The sequence below is a fragment of the Lolium perenne genome, chromosome 5, assembly GCF_019359855.2.
Source record: "Lolium perenne isolate Kyuss_39 chromosome 5, Kyuss_2.0, whole genome shotgun sequence".
Lineage (NCBI taxonomy): Eukaryota > Viridiplantae > Streptophyta > Magnoliopsida > Poales > Poaceae > Lolium > Lolium perenne.
The window spans coordinates 251902525-251920986 of record NC_067248.2 but is presented as its reverse complement, the minus strand read 5'-3'; the positions used below and the strand labels follow the sequence as shown (position 1 = coordinate 251920986).

General features: G+C 43.3%; 1 long non-coding RNA gene across 1 annotated transcript; it reads left to right on the top strand.

The window, feature by feature from the left end:
- Positions 1-11945: 11945 nt before the first annotated feature.
- Positions 11946-12751, top strand: LOC127302701 (uncharacterized). The gene is made up of 2 exons (XR_011746135.1): positions 11946-12145; positions 12234-12751. It is a non-coding gene; the product is annotated as an uncharacterized lncRNA (long non-coding RNA).
- Positions 12752-18462: the final 5711 nt, after the last annotated feature.

The window sequence follows — 18462 nt, the reverse complement described above, 5'->3', positions numbered from 1 at the left end:
TTTCATGTAATGAATAAATTTCAGGGTATATTCGAAGGGAACATGTAAAAACAAATTCCAGTAGTGATTCCAAGGGAACAAATACATGCGACCAAGAAGAGTAAGAAAATAGAAGATGCATGAGCTGATTCAGTGTAAACTAAAAATTGAGAGCTAGAGATGGGAGTTTTTGTACCAATGGAAGCAGGTAGACGTGATAATATCTTCTTCCTGCTTGCTGAAGCAACCAGCATGCAATATCCAATTGAAATCCAGATAATTCGAGGCGGGCTTGAATGAGAAGACAGCACAATCCAATGAAATCCAACCAAATCACGGGGGACGCAGAATGGCGAGCAGATTTGAAGCATCATCACAACCTTACAGATTGAAAGCTACCAAAGTGGGAATGGAAATCTAGAGTGGACAGCTAAATACGTGGAGCAGAGATGGCGTCGGGGGAGGTAGGCGCTCAGGTTGCAAACGACGACATGGGTAGCAATTTAAACATGAGGCGGCGGCCGGGTTCATCGGGGCAGTTTCTTGCGTATTTGCTGGAATGGTGATGGATGGTGGGCTGCATAGTGCGGTTTTACTTCAGGGGCATTTGTGGCAGCCTCTGATGGGGAGGCATTAGGTCGTAATAAAGCATTCGCTAGTGGAGGTCATTGCGGCGGATACAACTACCAGGAAGACGAATTGGCGATCGATGGGGAGAGACGGAGAGTAAGCGAGGAAGAGGAAGAGAGTCGGCCGGGTCATGGGCCGGTGCGGCCCATCTGGTCCACGCACGTCATTCTGCTGAGCAAGGGCCATCGGGCGTGTCGGTCTGGCCACGCGCATCAATCCGGCGAGAAAGGGCCATCGGGTGTGTTAATCTGGTGACGTGGCTTCACGTGAGATCAGGAAAATGGGGTCATCTATTAAGAAAAAGAAGATCCGCACTGCAACATAATATAAAAAATAGTTAAATGATGAGCATGCTCATCCATGCTCATAATTATGTATTTTACAAAACAATATAGCAGTACTAACTTTCATCCATCCATTATTTATCTTCACTTGTATGCAAGCATTATTTCTATTTATGCGCCATAACCTAGTTATCTCTTCGACGATGCTATGTGCACAGGGCCGGCTCTAGGATTTGGAGAGCCCCGGGGCGAATTCTATAAATGGGCCAATTTAGATTGCGTGCTTGCTAGATGGGCCTATTTTTTTTTTCTTCTACCTTTTCCTATATGCACTGTGCCAGAAATAATGGGCCCCCGTTTTGGTTGAGCCCCAGGCCGTCGCACTTCTTGCCCTGGGCCAGAGCCGGCCCTGTATGTGCACCTTCCGTGTAATTAAGAAACCACAAAGTATCAGTACCCTCCCTGGTCGCGTATCAACTAGGCAAGCACTGTGAACACCTTGTCTTAAAGATAACCACCAATGCATTTATTCCATGCAGTAGGGAGCTAAATATAACCATCAAGCTCTCCGTATCTTGCAACTCACGAATCAGCTCAAGTATGTATAGGAAGCTCAATTGGGGCACCATGGTGCCCGGGCACCAAACGTGTATTTCGTACATACCTGGAGTGTACGTGTCTAAATTACACATACCTAAGGTTTACATACCTAGCATATACACATACAAGTTACACATACCTAACATTTACATACTTAACATACACACATGCAAGTTACACATACCTAACATATATATACACGTATCAGTGTACGTACACCTTAGGTATGCAATACCTTAGGTATGTATCACTTGAGTATGCGTATCTTAGGTATGTATACCTTAGGTATGTGTAACTTAGTTATTTATACCCTTAGGTATGTGTACTACAAAGCAAAAATTTGCGTATGTACGTATGGTGCCCGGGCACCATGGAGCACCATCATTAAAATAATTAAGGCGGTTAGATCTAGAATTTACAGATAGGATTAGTTGAGAAAGTTGTTATTTATAATGTAACGTAGGCACACGTTTGTTTAAACAGGCACGTATCCACGTTTGTATAATTATTGTGCGGAAAACCCAAAATAGCAAAATAAGTGGCACGAGTCTGATGTAGTCTGGCACGAGTCTTATGTTGTCTACATCATATACGGTGATTTAATCATAGTTTAATCATTGCAACGTTGAAAACACATAGATCTCTAGAGTCCTACCTATACGCATGTCACGTTAAATCCTGGATACCGGCCGGCTCTCCTTTTTTTTTTCATGCTTGGGCTGGGTTAACTAAATAACTAACGAATATTATTTACAAGAGTTAAGCCTGTTGAGTACCCAGCCAGGTGAGGCTTCCTCCGTTGGGTGCGTTTGCAGCCGCTGGATCTTTGGATGGGGCTACCTGGATCATCGATTTGGGGCTGGTAAGCTGAACTTATATTACCGTGAGGGAAGTGTTCGCCGGTAAGGGATTGGGCCCTATCCACCACCATGGCCCGTGACGCAGCGAGCGAGTGCGCCAGTAGTTGCAGTAAGAAACGCGGTCAAATCATCTCTCCTCCTGACCCAGCACTTCCTGGTTCATCTCGCCGAGCTTCCTCTCCATCTCCGGACCGCGCTGCCGCACCAAACCAGGAAAGTCGCCGGCACCCTGCCTTGATTTCCGCCGCTTCCCGCACCAGCTTCCGGCCCGATCCTGCCGATTTCTGCTCCTCTAACCTGCCATGGATGGTGCCATCCCGAGCGCACCTGCCCGGGGAACGGCGGCTAGCCGGGATTGGCGCAAGCTGCGCGGCAGCTCCACCCCTTGTGAGAGGCGATTGCGGCAGCCTGGCGTTTCTGTTCCTCTCCAGAGGCCTGGATGCGGTGGTGACATGCGAGGATAAGGTGGAGCTCGGCTCCGGCCAACTCGAGCGCCGAGCGGCCTCCGGCCCTCCCATGCGCTGTAGGTGATTACGGGGAGCACAAGAGCCGCGCGGTTCTCCCCTTCCGCAGAATCCGCCGCCTGGTATGCGGGAGATGATGGCGGTGCTGCCGCCTCCATGGTGTTTGGGAAAATGCCCAAGCAGCCTCAGGCAAATCCCACTCCTGTATGCTAACTTCCATTTGCTCTACGGTGCTGCCACAACAGGAAAACATCAACCCAAATATGAGGCAAGATGCAAATCCTCCCTTCACCTCTCTTATTTCTATTGATGCACACACATCTTCACTAAGATGGGAAGTGTTGTTACAAGCTGGGTGATTAAGTTCCTGGATCATGCCACTAGCGCCTTCTTTATTGAAATTGCCTCAGTGAGTGTCCACCAAAAATCAACATTTCCTGTGGCATCAATGCCATAACAGCTTGCCCCTGAAGATGAATATTGCACGCCTTGGGGTGAACCTAGATACAAGATGTGCAGTATGCCATCGTCTATTCGAAGATGGTGGCCATTTGTTTCTTCGGCGTCATCAAGTTAAGAGCGTTTGGGGAACACTACAACTGGATGTGGTTTGGTGTATTCTTTTGCACTGTCGTTTGAAATTGTTCAGAATATTCTAGCCCTGAATGAAGAAAGAAGACCGATTGTCGCCACTCTCTTGTGGTATTGGTGGACCAATAGTAACAAGGCGAACAACTGCGAGAAGCATCTTGGCACAGAAGAAGTGCAATTCAAGATCAATATGCATGTTGGAGAATGGAAGGATTTTCTGAAGAAAAACCAAAACTACTTCCATTAGGACCGTAAGATTGGAGGCCCCGGCTCTTGGCTGGAATGAAATGGATTTTGATGGGGCCTTCTCTACGGAGACAAACACCATAGGCTGGGGGTTATTTCACATGCCAGTGATCCGGACGTGTTGTTTGCAGCGGCGAGCGCAGTGAAAAACCTATCTGAACTGTTCACATGCAAAAATTCTTCCAGACTCCTGAGCTAGCCGACTGACAAAGCAGATGGGTATTAGCCACGGTGTCTTCACTACTGACTGTCTAAACATGAAACGAGGCCCGAAATCAAATGAGTACGACTTACACTCATGTGAGCTCTAATTGCTGAGATAAAGTACCAGATACGCCCATTTTTCATTGACTTGCAGGTTATATACCAGCATCCTTGGGTGTAAGCCACTGCATGTGCTTACCGGTATTGGTGCGGGTGGGGAGATGAACTATTATCAGGTTTGGGTGTGTGCTCGGCAATTCTATCAGCGTAAGATAATAGGATGCGAGTAAAACAAACAGCTGGGCATGGGCAGCCCGGCCCGGACGACCTGACTCGACCCAGCCCGAAAATCCCGGGCCAGGTCAGGCTTGCACTTCAGGCAGGGCTCGGGCCTGACTTTTGAGCCCGAACGTTGGGATGGGCCGGGCTCGGGCGTGCAGTTTTTGCGATTTAGGTAAGGTTCGGGCCGGGCTTTTGCCAGTTCGGGTCGGGTTCGGGCTTGATTTATAGGCCCAACAGTCGGGCCGGGTTCGGGCTTGACATTTTAGATTCGGGCTTTTTCGGGCCTGACCTAAAACCCGGGCCGGCCTGAGTTTTACCAGATGTAAGTCAATGGATAGTTGAGTGAACATTTCGTTCAACTAAACAAAATGGGCGCTTTCGACTACATCCTTTGTCCAACCAATTTGTGCACAAAAAAATTATTAGATCTATTTATGTTATGGCTGTCCTCAATAACCTACATTATACTTTCAAATGTCAAACAATAAACACAGCCATGTTTCTACCCATAGGAAGTAGGAACATTAGTCTTATCTTTTTGCTGATAGATAATATGACAATTCAGTTCTCGAAGTCATAATTATTAGATTGCATGCCTTTCGTTTGTTAACTAATTGCCTGGCTCCAGGAATGTTCAAAGCCATTACCCAGTAGAAAAAGGATGTTATCAAACGCATTTCAAGTAGTTGTAGTAAAACCCGACCTGTTGACCCTTTTGCCTTTCCAGCAATATATACTGTACATTGTAAAGAAGAAATGCAGGAGTTGGTTCATCTCTAAGAGCTGCTCTATTCTTAATTCGTAGCCTCACCCGTATCAAACAAAAGATCAGGCCAGTAAAATTGGTTTTGCTTTGGCTGACTCTCTCAAAGGCAGCATCTATATTTAAGTCCTTGGGTTTCAATAAAAAAAAATTGTATATATTTAAAGATTCCTCTTCTTTTAATGTTTGCGAGTGATTTATTGAACTTTTGGTATAAGGAGTTCAACTAACTATTTATTGTTTGCATGCTGTAGAACTTTGATGAAAAAAATGTAACATAAGAAATAGGTTTCCCCTTTCAATTTCTTTTTTTAGGAGTCAATGAGGCTTAGCTGAATTGATACTGTGGTGTAGCTGCTTGGTATATAATTGTGTAATGAATGAAACTTATGGTGATGCGCAAAACTGTTTTTTTTCTCTTCTGTATCTGACTGATTTGACGTTCAAATATTACTCTCTGATCCGAAGGAATTAATTCTGGGCTGTTAGTATTGAACCTATTGTGGACAACCAAACGTGCAATAGTTTTTTTTTTTTAAACGGAGGCAAAAGCTTTTGCTCCAATCTATTAATTAAGAAATTAAGAAGGAGTTTTACAAGGCCGACGGCCAAAAGTTACACCACATGCGGATTACTCTCCCGGCATCAAATCACCTAAGCGCTTAGCACCCGCCAAAACCCACAAACGGGCCTCACACTTAATCTTATCTAGAACGACAGTGGAGGGAGCAAGCTTACTACGAAAAACTCTAGCATTACGCTCACACCAAATCTCCCAATAGATGAGCAAGGTTAGCGAAGCGATGCCTTTTCGGGTTGCCGAGGATCCTCCCGCCATCATGAACCACCAATCCGCAATGTTGTGATCCTCCCAATTGTTAGGGTGAATGTCGGCTAAGCCCAACCACTCCTTGACCCTTGTCCAAATGCTCTTCGTGAAGCGACAATGGACGAAGAGGTGGTCAATATTTTCGGTGCATTGCTTGCAAAGAGGGCAAAGGCCACAATTAGGCCAACCGTGCTTTTGTAGCCGGTCCGCCGTCCAAATCCTTTTTTGTTTGTGGTTGTTTTTTTTGCTATCAGTGTGTGTAGCTTATATTCATATAATTCAGATATTATTACATGGCAGTGTGTACTGTGTAGCTTTTTCTCACATATTATTTTTCGACTTTTATCGATTCAATGCCAGAGAAATGTTAACGCTTGGAGGTCTCCTTCCAAGTTTATTGATCTGTTTGTTTGCACATTGAACTGATGTATTTGTACCAAGTTTCAGTGCTTCTAGGAGCGACTCTTGCAGGTGATTGTTATTATGTTTCTCAAGAACCTCACGACGCGTTCTGGAGTTTATAGCTAGGTCCTCTGAAGTCAAACCACATCAAGAAAAACAGCAACACAATGCACTTGATTTGACGTTTACATGTTATTAACCCTTCATGTTGGTTAGAATATTTGAAAAACGAATCCGTAGGTATTGTTGCACAAACATCGGAGACTATAATATTCTTTGCTGCCTTATTTTTCCATTTTATATGTGTGAACATTTCACCTGCAATTGACGAGTTGTTACTGACTCTACTTATCTTTGTTTGTCAAAATGGGTCCGACATTTGCTTCAAACTGCAAGCTCGGCTGCCAGCGGGAATTGTGGTGACAGTCGTTAATGAACTCTTAGAAGTTTGCTTGACATTAGCTGATATGATTTTTTTCTCCGCGGGTTAGAAAGAAGTTCCATTATGGTATGATTCACTATATTTTTCTTCCTTCAAAACATGCTGATCTTTGTGTTTGCACTCTGCATAAAAGTATGACTGCAGGATGATGCATGAAAGTTGGCTTACTGAGTATAAATGGTATACACTTCCCCGGTTCCAATATTAGTTGTCGAAGATTCGGATGTACCTATCTTCGACAACTAATATGGAATCGAGGGAGTATTTTTTATCCCTTTAAAGAGTTACAATTTACAATTTCTTGCTTTCAGTTTGATGTATCCATCACCATGTTTTAATAGAATGAAAAGTCATGTGTATTGCCATTCACTATGAAACATAGGGTAATTCTTTTGTGACAGTTCTGATTTCTTAAATCCAATGTCGGTGGATTCTGAAGATTAAGGCACTCCCTAATGAATTCTTTGTCCCGTACCATTCAACTCATCATCCTTTCCAATCTACTTGTGTCAGTACTAAGATTGACCCTACTTCTAATCCTGTGGTTGAGAAATGTTCGGGAGTGACATGTTTTGCTGGACCTTTTCAAATGTGTCCATCCACTTAGTGTACAAACAACTGCATAAGGAAATGAGTCTGGCATATAGGTAGGATCGTACTACTAAATGTATATGGTTTCCCTTTAGATTTCAGTTTTGTGTCATTACAACATCTTACAGAAGACTGGTTGGTCTTTCTAAAATGTTTCAGTTTCTTATGACCTGCAATGCATGCCCAAAATAAAACAAGTTGATTTTTTTCAGCTGGCCTACAGCTTAACTGGAGAAGGTTACAGGTGCTCATGTGGTCTAAATCTAAAGTTGGTGCATTTTCACTTCACGAGATGCAAACTAATATGTACCTTTTTTGTTTGTCAATGCACCATGTCTTTATAGTACCCATCAGTATGAATATGAAGAAAAATTTCGAGCTTCCACCATATTAATTTGGATTTCCCTTTTAGGGATCTATACCATTTGTTGCCTTCAAATATTTCTTTTGTTTCATATTGTATTGTTTTGTATCATAGTTTCTCTTAGGTTCTGTTGTGTGCTGAAGTGAAAAATAGTCATTGCCCTTTTGATTCTCATTGGGAAAGTATCCCCCTCTGTTGTGGGAGGCCTTGACTTAATCTTGCACTTTGAAACCGAAGCATAGTATTGCAAAGTTATCGACTACGAGCTCACTGGAACTCTTTTTTTGCGTTTTCGTGACATCGAGTCAAATTTAAATCTTGATTATTAATGTGTATATCTATATGAGCACCTTACTTTGTTATGTAATAGGCCACATGTACTAGGTTATACTGCATTACATTATGAAGTTGTATTGTTTATTGTGGATTCTTTTCCATTTTTTTTGTGTATATTTGTACTCAGAAATATTGTATTACATTCAGAACTTTGATGTTTTGGATTATTTCAACAAGATACAACGCATATTCTGTACATTTGATACATTTATATTCTTGAGTTATTGTGATTCATTCAAGCATCTCGGATGACCATAATGTCTCTTTGGCATTGCCAAAAAGATGTGGACCCCTGCAACAATGGAAGAAAAAAGAGCACTGTATGCCAGTGATAGAGCGAGGGTTCGCCGGGGCGGCGAAGCGCGCATTTCTTCTAGTACATCTATTAAATCCTACTCAGGAGTTCTATTTATGCACGAGTGTGGACCAGTCCATTCATTAGGCATTGCTAAAAAAACAAGTCAGGATCAAAATAAAAGATCCTAAGCTAGCTTTAACAGTATGTTATCTAGGATCTCATTTTGATTAGTTCAGATGCATGTCCAGTGGCAGCCTATAAGTTAGTTTTTCCTAAACTAAGACGATTTATGAGCCAGTGTGAATAGCAGATGTGCAGAACAATATTATTTTCTGATTAGGAAAAGAAATCGATCAGCTGGATGTGTACGTGCATTGCGACGTATCCGGCCCAGATATCAAACTACATGTGGAAAAAATAGCACCCTCTACTGTACGGTCAGATGTATGTCCGGCAATAATAGCCCTAAACTACGACAAGGGCGACGATTCTAGAGCCATAGGGAATTCGTAGATGGTGTGGCCAATAGTGATGTCGCTGATGCCAGAGCCAGAGCATGTGTAAGCAGAACAATTTTATTTTTGGAATAAGAAAGAAAATTAGCTTTCAAACTACATGGGAAGAAATTGGCATCCTCTACGTTATGTATTATGAGTTGCCCTAACTTCTGCTAGGACTTTAATATCTCACGTGAATCTGGTAGCGACTTAAGAGGAAGAGCACCTGCTATCAAAGGACAACACAATTGTGAACAAACATGGTGACCTACTGCCAACCCACAGCCCGGTCTCAGATCAGAGGAACACACAATCAAGATCCTGCGATCATGTGGAGAAAGACGGGACGGCGCATGTTGTCGTGAGTGTAATTGGTAATATCTATATCTATACCTAATAATAAAGAAAATAAGGTTTCTTGCGGTCCAACATATTTTTGGACCAATTTGCCCTCCCACCAAAACACATATTACCATCAAATTATTATTATTGCCCTTAAGTAAAAAACGGTTCAATATATTTTTATAAGTTTGATTGAAGTGATGGAACCATATCCGGGTTACTTTCCAAATCCAATATAGACGATTTGCCGACTTGCGGAATAAATTCCAATCACCAGCGATCAAGATCAAAGTTACGCTCCAAAGCTATGGCCCCGGAGCTGCAACGGATACCTCTCCGACCCAGTTCCTCAACACCGCCCGCCGTATGACTACGAAGATGAGGCGAGGCCATGGCGGCCGGATAATGAGCGACAACAGCGGGAGCCAACTGACTAGGAGGCGCACGCCAGAAAATCTACCGATTCAGCTTTGTAGATAAGCGGACAGATGAACGCCGTAAAGTCTAGCTTTCTATCTATCTCGGGGGAGAACAGGGAGGCACGGCGGGCTGCTCGGATGCCACCGACATGACAGGCGCGCCTGCTTGGACATGGATGCGAGCACGCGCAGTTTGTGTAGTCGAGGCCGTGGGCTTCAATTCTGCCGGGTCGATGGGCGTGGATTCTGTTGCATGAGACGGGCGGTTCCGTGCAACCTGCGGATCGTGCGGCTGTAGGTGTCCATGAATAAGCACACGACGCTAGCTAGAGTACGACATCGCGTGGTGGGGTCTGCAGCTCGGCATCTTCGTCAAGGAACGCCGGAGTTACTCTCCAATGAACTCCCACTTCTGCCTGCTGCTCTCGCTGATTACTGAAGTGTTCTGAAAACTGTGAAGGAATAGGGAATTGGCATAACAGAGCTAGCAGCAACAGCAGGCAGGGACGGGCTTACAAAGTAAATTGAGCATGCCGTTCTTCGATACAGAGAAAGTTAGACCACAAACAAAAATTAAGAGCGAAGATTCAGATTCAGACAGGGACTGAAATCTTTAATAAATACTCTGACGCGGAGAGCAAAGATTCAGCCAAGGAACGAATTCTCTTAATAAGTACCCTGTACGTAGATTAATTCATGAGTACACTATTGCAGCACTGAATAACGACTGGTTGGTTACCTGAGGTAGCAATTCATTGTTCATGTTTGTTCACACCTATGATTTTAATGTTTTGGTTTCCGCATCATGGGCAATATAATACGTTGATTATTTCTCTGGGCAAATAATGAAAATAATGATCCAATAAGTGATTCAATGGAGAAAATGGCGGAAACAAAATGTTCATGTCATAATATGTCTTGGTATTGTCTTTGTCAACTTCGGCATCTTCGGAAGTTGGCGTATTATTTTCGATTTGGTTTGTGTCTCAATTAGTGGATTCAATTGCTTTGCTTCTATTTTTTTATAATTCTCTCGGTTGAATTATTAACCGTTGCAACGCACGGGTTGTTTCCTAGTCTTTTTTTAAGAAATTTACCCTGAGGAAGGTCCTACGATATACTTTTCATATATATATATATATATATATATATATATATATATATATATATATATATAGGTAAATTAACTGGTGCTCCATGATGCCCGGGCACCATACGTAGATACGCGTATTTTTGCTTTGTAGTACACATACCTGAGGGTATGCATACTCAAGTGATACATGGTGGCTAGCTATGCATAGCTATACAACCGTCCGATTTACTATAGAGAGCACCGCGAGATCACAAATTTTTAACGGAAAATGTAACCGCCGTCGTGAGTAGCATATCTGCTCATTTTAATCCTCAAGCGCAGCTGGTTGACTGCGTAGCTATTCTCCTGCTGGAACCAGCTCCTCTAACGTTGAGGAGCAAAGTCAGTGAAAATAGTGTGGTAAAGTCAGAGCACAGTAGCAATAAGTACCATATTTTGTGATGCAATTAAATACTGTAGATAATTACTGTAGCTACAAAAGTTTGAACTGAATTTTATTACACCTGAATTTTACCTGTATGTAGTTAATCTCAATGCATAATATAAATTTTTATTATGTAGAATAATTTCAATTGTTTTGATCCAAAATCATACAGTTAGGAAGAAGAGAAGTCAGGCTACTGTAGCTTACCTGACTTTGTAGCTCAACGTTAGAGGATCCCGTCCCCCTATTCTCCACCCATTCTCCTTCCCGACCCCATCCACCCACCTCACGAGGTCGAAGACTCCGCCCCTCTCCTTCAGCCGGCGGCTTCCCCCCGCGGCAGCACGGGGCGACCAGGCTCCCCATGCTCACCTCGGCGTCTCCTTCCCGCGCATCAAACTGGACGGCCTCGTGCCAGCCGCCGCGCCCGCTCCGGCCTCGGCGCCGGCAAGAGTGGCGGAGGTGGGCATCCTGACGGTGGCGGACGCGAGAAGGTGTTGCGCATCACGCAGATGGAGGCGGCGCGCACGGGTGCGGGCGTGCCGCGTGGGTGCCGTGCCCTACGCCGAGTTCCTCAGGATCTGCTGCGACGCCGCGGGGGCGGACGCCGGCCTCACCGTCGCGCGTGCTCGATGAGTCCGGACCCATCGTGCTCGGCAAGATCGTCTAACGCATGCCAGAGATGGTACGACCACTCCCCCCTTTCCCCACTACCCCCTCCATTCTCTGCGTCAAAACAATTTCTGTGACCTAAACGTTGCTTGATCTCTCTGTTTTCCCCATCCTTTTTGGTCCATATGTCAATATTCAGGGCTCCTATGTCCTTCTTCGATTCCTCTTCGAGTGGGGCATCTTGATTAGAATAAGTCAGAAATTACTTGTCTGAATTTGTTGCTCGCGACGTTGCTCTACATGATTTTTTTTTGTGTGAATCTGTTGCTCTCGATCATCTTGTTTACACGTTAATAAATGCGTGTCTGCAGCAGCAACGCTGCTTGGAAATGCATAGGGGGCGCAGGTCATGGATACAGTCGGCAATAGCCCAGATGCACCGTCAACAGGCTCTACCTTAGGGAGTAGCTAGGAGGTTGACCTGAAGCCACACATCACATTTGCAATTGCAATTGCAAGACTGCTGAATAAAGAGGAAGGACCAAAGAACCATTTTTGATCAGGAAGTGCCTCTACGTCATGCACGTTTGGCTGTAAGTTTTGCAGCTATCTTTTGTCCCATAGCATCCTTTGCTATCTCTGAATGGCCAAACAATTTGATTTTTCTGAATAATGGCCAAGTCGTTCGAGGGAGGAGAAACTGCTCGGCTCCACGGACGCCAGCGTGCGGCCAGCCAGGAAGAGGCGCCCTGTGCGTTCCCGTCGGAGAAAGAATACCCCGGTCCTCTCGCCTGCATCTACAACATGCCGTTCACTGCTCGTCCCTCTTGCAACGCCTGACGCCCTTCCATCTTCCTCCCCAGGTCGGCCGCTCTTGCAGCACACACACATCCCCAAGGCAGGGAGATGGCTCATGCGGCCATGGATTTTTGTTTGCTTCACCAGATGGACTTCTGCTTTATCTTCCTTTTTTACTGCTTGATGTTCAGTCCACGACCTGTTTCTGCTAATGCTTGCTTGTGTGGATTTCTGAACCTGTTCATTATGTAGCAAAGGCTTGTAAATTTTTTTGTCTTCAGTCCTGAATCTGTTCATGTATCTGAATCTAGCAGTGCAAATCTCCAATCAACATCGGAATAGTCAGAGTTGTTAATAATATGGAGCATCATGCTCCATGTGTATCTTTTTCTTGTCTTCAACTTATTCACTCGCTTACCAAGTGTTGGCTGTCGTGCTACACTGTAAACAGAAAATGCAGAAAGTGACGTCATGTCAACTACAGACAAACCAGTGAGCCTAGTTTAGGGCGAATCAACCAGTTAAACAGTTGCTTCGTCAGTAATAACTGTAATTTCAAACGTAATATAGACTGTAATCCCATCGAAAATGCCAAACGGAACCTGGGTACGCGCGCACCCAGTTATGAAAAATTCAAAAAAATGCTATTTAAAAGTTTCAAAAAAATGTGAAGTAAAATTTTGCATGTTCATATTATATTGATACCTACCCGTGTGCGTTTTCACGAAGAAATAACATTGTATGTGGCCTACACAAAAATGACAAAATGCAATTTTCGGATCCTGTGAATAGTACAAATTCCTATTCACTATTGTCATTAGGTCATTTTGTCATTTTTGTGTAGGCCACATACAATGATATTTTTTCGTGAAAACGCACACGAGTAAGTATCAACATAATATGTACATGCAAAATTTTACTTCACATTTTTTTGAAACTTTTAAATATCGTTTTTTCATTTTTTGGAAAACTGGGTACGCGCATACCCAGGTTCCAAACGTGCCTGTCGGTAATCCCATTCTTTTTGCTTCATCATTTTCTATGTTTCCAGTAGCAAAACCATTGCCAGTGACAACTGTAATTTCAAACGCAGTAATACCATTGTATTTGCTTCATCATTTTCTATGTCTCCAATAGCAGGTGCCACGCATGGATCACTCTACGCATGCAAACTAAAGAGCCAATACTATATGAAAGTGTAGAAACAAAAGTAAAACTCATGTGTATTATCAAATGTATTTATTTTTGTACTACAGTTGAAGTTGCACTTCAATTTTTGCTCAGATTCTACATTGTAGAAATGCAACATTACATTTCGGCCAGCAAGCTAACGGATGTAACGTCTTATTCGATGGTCACTTCAGCTGCCATTTGAGTTGCAATTTGCAGTGTCCCATTCGATGGCCATTTTACTTCAGTAGGAAGTGTAAAACTTACAGCTAAATTGTTATTTGAGTTGCAACATGCTTAACTGCCATTTGAGTTGCAATTTGCAATGTCCCATTCGCTGGCCAGTTCAGCTGCCAGCGTATCATCTGTACTATCATCGGTACAAGGGAATAGAGCATGTAGGTTCAGCATGCCAAAACAAACGCTTGTGAGAATGGTAGTTTCAATTTTGAAACGCAATGGTAGTTTCAATTTTCAAACGCAGTTTAGACGGGGCATGTCAAAGCTAGGCTCCAAGCATTCAAATGCTCCCTTCACAAAGGATGCTATAATTTGACCGGTTGTTTTAATCTGTTTTTAGCTATAATGGCATAAGTTCTCAAAAGAATTCGCAACCTTCAAAAACCAACGCATGCTGCAATTACATGTGTAGAAAAAAGTGTATTTTACCATTCAGGTTGCAATTACATGTGTACAAAAAGTGTAGTACAATGTTTTTGCTTTTGAACGTCTGCAATTACAGCTAGCATCACTTGAGCAGCCCAACGTCTCCAAACGGGGTAGTAGCAGCCGTTAAGTTCATTCCTTTGCCAGCCATGGGAACCTTGATCCCTTCATTTTTCAGCTCACTATATCCAATGGCCATGGAGGTGTGCATAGCTAGCCACCATGGTAATTTTTGAAGTAAAAACAGTATGGAGGATAAGAAGCTTAACTAAATTACCTGATACCAGAAGCAGGCCACGGTTAGAGGAACAAAAACAACAAACACCTGCTATTAGTTGGCGTTCGTTTCTACGAGTAAAAATACAGTTTGGTTGTACATGGGATTGACGTTCAAAATGACATGCAAAAGCTGGTGTGCTATGCGTTCATTTCTACCAATAAAAATACAGTTTGGTTGTACATGAGATTGACGTTCAAAATGACATGCAAAAGCTGATGTGCTAGCTGGATACATGGTGCTCTTGATACAACCACGTTGAAAACTTCCGTTAAAACATTCATGCTCTCACGGCAGGATTCCATGCTCCATATAGCACATCACATGGCTGGATGAGCATGCACAGCTAGCCACCATGGTAGCCCACTATTTTGGATATATATATAGGGTCGCACTATTCTGAAACCAGTGCTCAGAATATTATTCTGAGCACCGACAACCCATATAAGAAGGCGATCCGGAAAAACCCGAAAACTAGCCCCAATCTTTCTCACCCCCACGAGGGACCAACCTCGCTGCCCCGCCCCCATCTTCCCCGTCACCGGCAGGGCCCCGCGCCGGCCCGGCTTCCAAGCCGCCGGCAGGATCCCGCGCCCGCCTTCCTTCTCCGCTGCCGGAGGCTCCTCGCTTCGGCCCGCCCCTCCTTCCCCGACCCCGGAAGATCCTCGCGCTGGCGCGTCTTCCCCGTCGCCGGCAGGCTCCCGCGGCAGCCGTCCTTCCTCACGGTCGCCGGCTCCCTCGTGGCCTTGTCAACCCTCCTTCCCTGTCTCCGGCAGGCCCCCGTGCCCCCAAGCTTCGCCGCCCACGAGCCCACCAAGGCGCATCCCCTCGCGCTCTTGGTCCTGTCGGGCTCGGGCCGAACCGACCGTCAGCCGCCGTTCCGCCTGGCTCTACCTCCCGCCGGCGCCGTGGACGATCCCGCGACGCCCAGGCTCACCCTCAAGCTCCAGCGCCCATGCCCCCAGCAGAGGAGGCCACTTGCCCGGATCTTGACCTCCCGCAGGGTCCTTTCCGCGATGGTCGAAAATCGGCCTCCCCAAGTTCCCATAGCTGCCGGCGGCGACCTCCCTCTGCTCCCCCACCGCAGCGAGTTCTTTGGCCACGGCCTCTTCTAGCTCCCATCGACGCCATCCCAACCTTGTTTATTCTGCTTTTCGTTGACCTGTACTGTTGGAGGGTAAAACGATGAACTGCTCGTTCTCGAAAAGCTGTACTGCCTATGATGCTATCCAAATTTTTGTTGCTGCAGGTGCCATATCAAATGCAGGTGAAGCCCTGCGAACTGAAGTCGATGCACTACTACAAGCTGTCACAATTGGAAGACCAATCTTTGCTGCGCAGTATTGGTCGATCATGATTGAAGTAAAATGTATATTATTTTTTTGTGTGCGAGCCTGCAGAATAGCTTGCACATGAGCGAGCTACAGCCTGGCCGGTGGCCCTAGCTTATATTTATTTTGTAATCCTTGTGTCTATGTGGAAATGTGCCATCATGTTATAATTCTTGCTCCGAAATTCTCTTGGAAATACACACATAAATACGACAATAAGTACAATGCACAATTTGATGCTCCCTTGATTTTTTTCTTTTGTTAATTTTTATTTTATCTTGCAGCACTTCACAAAGAAAAATGGAAAAAATAAATATGCAGGAAGTTCTATTGACATATATTGAGAAGTATATACCGATGGTTATTCGAAATACATGGAAATAGTTTGTGATGTATAGGTAGATTATATCTCAAATAAGTTCAAGCTAGTAAATTAGGGGAACACATTAACCACGTCCCAGAAGTACACACGCCATATAGTGATGATAACAATGTAACAACTACCGATAAGTACAAAAATTAATGTTTGAAAGCTTAGAATGTTGACATTGGGAAGTTGATGACGGGAAAATGGCGGCGACAAAAGTAACTAATGTACGCGTCCACGTCATAGAGACAGATAGTATAATTTAAATGCATAGATGCATAAGATAAATGAAAGGGATCAAACATTGCAGGTACTTTATTTCCAGAACTCTCACATTTACATAAAAGAACTGTTAATTACATCTCCGGAGAGAAAACCCCTGATTAAGAATTCCAACAAAAGCTATTACATGGCACTACAACATTGAGTATTACAAATTGTAGAAACTAAAGTCCTCCTCACTGCCGCCGTCGTCGTCGTCAGTATGCTCAGGGAGCACTTCATCTTCTTTAAGTTATCATATTTTGGCATCATTTATATTTAGTGTATAAGTCTCATTTTTCACTTGCACTAGTATAAGAGGTGCAAGCAGAATATTTGACACTTGTACTAGTTTGGGAAGTACAAGTAAAGCGCATGCATCAGATATATACTATATTCAGTCGGCTTAGATCATAAAGTATACTTTTAATTGTCCATGAGGTTGTTTCATTAGCCAACCAATAAGAGCATCAGAATGGTGCATGCGATTTTGGCCCTGGGCCATGCACAATGATTTTCTATATGCATCGGTAGCTATTCTATATCTAGATCTGCATATTTTTTCTAGTACGAATGGGTGTAGTACTGTTTAGTACTAATGGGTCTACAGGATGTACATAGTTTAATATTTTATTTCCTTTCGACATGAGAGTATTTGAGGAATGCAAGCTACCCGATTATAACTCAGACTAACCTGCATCTATTTTTGTTTAATTTTGGTCTTGCATACACGTTGAGGTATGTGCAAGTGGATATTATCATGGGGGGCTGCTGATCCATTTTCAGGAATTTTATAGCAGCAGATACATATATGCAGACTTTTGAATGCCATTTGGAGCATGATAGCTCATATGGAGAGCTTAGTTCATTTTGTATTCTAGACTAGATAAATCTATTTCAGCGATCCGCCTAGCTAGTTGGACTTTGTTGGACATTTTAAATTGTACCATGATTTATTATATAGCGCATGCTATATTTTTAACATGCAACAAGTTTAATTTTTACTCAACTTCATTTATATTACTAGCATGATGGATAGTATAAAACGCAAGTTGATTTGGCTAGGCATGACTTTACCCTATGTTTCTTGGATAGGTATGCCACATGAGAATTTGATTAACTTTGGCTTCACTTGTGTTATAACTAGCGCCGTGTAGCAATATGCCCACGTGTAGCATAACCGAGAGAAGTATGGTTATTTCTTCTTAGTTGTGTCATCACTAGCATAGCATAGCATGTAGTGTGACCAAGTAAGAGTATATGTTGATTTGGGAATATGCGGACTTTCCATTGAATATATGCATGCAACTTGGTGGTGCAATATGGTTTCAACACCTATGTTAATGCACTAGTTTTGTATGAGAGACTAGTGTTTCTATATGAACATATTTCATTAAGTTTCACTTCACTTGTATTATTACTAGCGCCGTGTGACAATACGCCCACGTGTAGCATAACCGAGTGAAGCATGATTATTTCTTTCTTATTTGTATCATCACTATCATAGCAGCATGTAGTGTGACCAAACAAGAGTATATATTGATTTGTGAGCATGCTGACTTTTCATTGAATATATGCATGCAACTTGGTGGTGCAATATGGTTTCAACACCTATGTTACTGCACTAGTTTTGTATGAGAGACTAGTGTTTCTATATGAACATATTTCATTAAGTTTCACTTCACTTGTATTATTACTAGCGCCGTGTGGCAATATGCCCACGTGTAGCATAACCGAGTGAAGCATGGTTATTTCTCTTAGATTGTATTATCACTATCATAGCATAGAATGTACGCTTGTAGTGTAACCAAACAAGAGAATATTTATCTATTTATATTTTACATGGGCATGATGACAATTATTAATTCAGTCAAGCTATATGCGGCTAAACTATACATAAAGCAAATGTCATGCATAGATTTAATTTCCATATTTATTTCAGTACTAAGAACATGGTGTGCTAATATTTTCTCAAAGGTAGATGACCTTTGTAGTTTAATATAACCGGTACATGCATCCATATGAGGGAGTGCACACTAC